This window comes from Cajanus cajan, chromosome 1 (assembly GCF_000230855.2).
Source record: "Cajanus cajan strain Asha chromosome 1, NIPB_CcT2T_4, whole genome shotgun sequence".
In the NCBI taxonomy this organism is placed as follows: domain Eukaryota; kingdom Viridiplantae; phylum Streptophyta; class Magnoliopsida; order Fabales; family Fabaceae; genus Cajanus; species Cajanus cajan.
The window spans coordinates 75,317,728-75,320,974 of record NC_138517.1 but is presented as its reverse complement, the minus strand read 5'-3'; the positions used below and the strand labels follow the sequence as shown (position 1 = coordinate 75,320,974).

The following is a 3,247-nucleotide window of genomic DNA, read 5'->3' as shown; positions in this document are numbered from 1 at the left end:
TTGGAACTTTGTACTCTCTTATGGAATTTGCTGCAGAATTTGTAATGGCCATGAGTGGCTAATTTCATTGAGGATTGGTTGGATGTAACTACTAACTCTTTTCCTTCTTAAATATATGCATTTTAATCTCATTATTTGTGTATGATTCTTTACTTAATGCTTATATCGGCTTGATCACCCGTTGTATGAATTTTTGGTTTTTGAATCCAGTTGGAAAACGTTTTTGAAAACCCGAACTGAATCTTGCACCTAATCAATTCTTGTTCTAGGGATAGACTTGATTTGGTTAGTCACATTGTTCAAGTTCTTGTTCTTAATGCGAAGTGTTGAACTCAAAACATAGAGGAATCATGTTTTGAGCTTAATGACTTTAGGATTCAACCTTGAGGAATCTTGTTGGATTACTTAATGAACGTGGAAATAATGGAATTAGAATAGCATTTATTTTAAGAAGATCTATGAGTTAGCAAGTGCTTCCGAACCAATCCTTGTTTCTTAATCATTGTCCTTATTACAATTGTTTTATTGTGTTGTTTTAATCTATTTTCACTCATATGCAATTTAAACATCATTTTCTTAGAAATCATTAGAGTAAGAATTACTAATCACTCAAATCCCTGAGGACGATCTTTAAATACTACTTCGAAACTTGGTTCACTTGCCAAGTGATAGGTTGCGATAAAAAACACCATCAAGTTTCTGCAAAACCAGAGCTGCAGCCATGAAGCATGAACCAAAAAGAAGTGTTCCAGAGAGTTGGAGCTGCAGCCCCCATTCCAGAGCTGCAGCCTTGGAGCTTTGTGCGTATATGGACCAATTCCAGAGAGTTGGAGCTGCAGCCCCCATTCCAGAGCTGCAGCCTTGGAGCTTTGTGCGTATATAGACCAATTCCAGAGAGTTGGAGCTGCAGCCCCCATTCCAGAGCTACAGCCTTGAAGCCTTGTGCGTATGGAAACACTTCCAGAGCTGCAGCCCCCATTCCAGAGCTGCAGCCTTGGGTTAAAAATCCCAACTTTTCCTTGGACAGAACATATGTGGGGCCTAAAATTAAGGAGAAAAATAGTGGGGGACAAAAATTAAGGAAAGAAACAAGAAGCACATGAGCACTAAATTAAAAAGAAAGACAAGGGGCCTTAAATTAAGGAGAAACAAACAAGGAAAAAGGGAAAAATAATTAGTGGTTTTCCACTAATTGAACCACTAATGGAGGCTACAGCTGGACATCCACTAGGCTACAGCTAGAGACCAATTGGAGGGGGCAAGTGTTCTTTTTAGTAACACACAGATTGGGGGGCTATAGCATACACACGAAGGAGGGAACCCAAATTCTCTGGTTTTTCACTTCCAACTTTGTAATCTCTTATGGAAATTCTCTGGTTTTTCACTTCTAACTTTGTAATCTCTTATGGAAATTGCTGGAGAAATTGTAATGGCCATGAGTGGCTAATTTCATTGAGGATTGGTTGGATGTAACTACTAACTCTTCTCCTTCTTAAATATATGCATTTTAATCTCATTATTTGTGTATGATTCTTTACTTAATGCTTATATCGGCTTGATCACCCGTTGTATGAATTTTTGGTTTTTGAATCCAGTTGGAAAACGTTTTTGAAAACCCGAACTGAATCTTGCACCTAATCAATTCTTGTTCTAGGGATAGACTTGATTTGGTTAGTCACATTGTTCAAGTTCTTGTTCTTAATGCGAAGTGTTGAACTCAAAACATAGAGGAATCATGTTTTGAGCTTAATGACTTTAGGATTCAACCTTGAGGAATCTTGTTGGATTACTTAATGAACGTGGAAATAATGGAATTAGAATAGCATTTATTTTAAGAAGATCTATGAGTTAGCAAGTGCTTCCGAACCAATCCTTGTTTCTTAATCATCATCCTTACTACGTTTGTTTTATTTTGTTGTTTTAATCTATTTTCACTCATCTACAATTTGAACATCAATTTCGTATAAATCATTAGAGCAAGAATTACTAAACACCCAAATCCCTGAGGACGATCTTTAAATACTACTTCGAAACTTGGTTCACTTGCCAAGTGATAGGTTTGCGAAAAACCCCATCAAGTTTCTGGCGCCGTTGCCGGGGATTTGGTGCTAATTAGTAATTTTTAATCTTGTGATTTTGCAATTGTGTAGATAATCCATTTTGTGAATAGCTACAATATAGAGATATTTGTCTTGTTGTGTTTTGTGGATTCACCTTCCTGTGCAGATTTCTTAAAATTGTATGAGAGGAAAAACTCCAGCTGAAGAATTGCATTTTGACCCTGAAATTGAAAGAACAGCAAGGAGGAATAATAGCAGAACAAGAAGGCTGAGACAGTTAGAGAGAATCCTAGAACAACAGCAGGATTTTCCAAGTTCTTCTACTTCATCAAATCAACCAATGGCTGAAGACGGAACAGGAAATAATAATGGTGGAAATGGACCAACTAGGCCTCCCAGAAGGACCCTGGGTGATTATGCACAACAACAGGGTCCTAGACATTTCTCTAGCATTGCAGCTCCAAACACTTCTAGAGCCATGGAGATGAAACCTGCCTTCCTTACTTTGGTTAGCTCACAACAATTTGCTGGCCTTGATCATGAAGACCCATACTCACACCTATCAAATTTCTATGAGTTATGTGGAACTATGGGAATTCCTAAGGCTGATGAGGAAGCTGTATATTTGAGGTTGTTTCCATTTTCTTTGACAGGAAAAGCTAAAGTTTGGTTACAATCTCACCCAAATCAAAGTTTGACAAGCTGGGGTGATGTGGAAAATAAGTTTGTGAACCGATTCTATCCTTCATCCAAGTATATTAAGGCCAAGTCAGAAATCACTACTTTCAGGCAAGGTGCAGATGAACCATTCTGTGAAGCCTGGGAGAGATTTAAGTCATTGCTCAGAAAATGTCCTAACCATGGGTTTGAAGATATAGCTCAACTTAATTTCTTTGTCAATGGAATCAAACCTGAGGTGAAGATGTTATTGGATGCAGCAGCTGGTGGCACCATGATGACTGTGAGTCCAGAAGAGGCCACTCAAATTATAGAGTCTTTGGCATCTTCTGATCAACAAGCAGAGCATGGAAGACATCAATCTCATAGAAGAGGAGTTCTTGATCTTAACACTAATGATGCAATCCTTGCTCAGAATAAGCTGCTATCTCAACAAATTGAAGCATTGACTAAGCAGATGGCCAAGATTCCACAACAGCTTCATGCTATTGCTTCTTCTTCAACCCAAC

At 38.3% G+C, this 3,247-nt stretch overlaps 1 non-coding gene across 1 annotated transcript; it reads right to left on the bottom strand.

Annotated features, from left to right (window-relative positions):
- Positions 1-2,821: 2,821 nt before the first annotated feature.
- On the bottom strand, positions 2,822-2,927 carry LOC145954014 (small nucleolar RNA R71). The gene has a single exon (XR_014431225.1). It is a non-coding gene; the product is annotated as a small nucleolar RNA R71 (small nucleolar RNA).
- Positions 2,928-3,247: the final 320 nt, after the last annotated feature.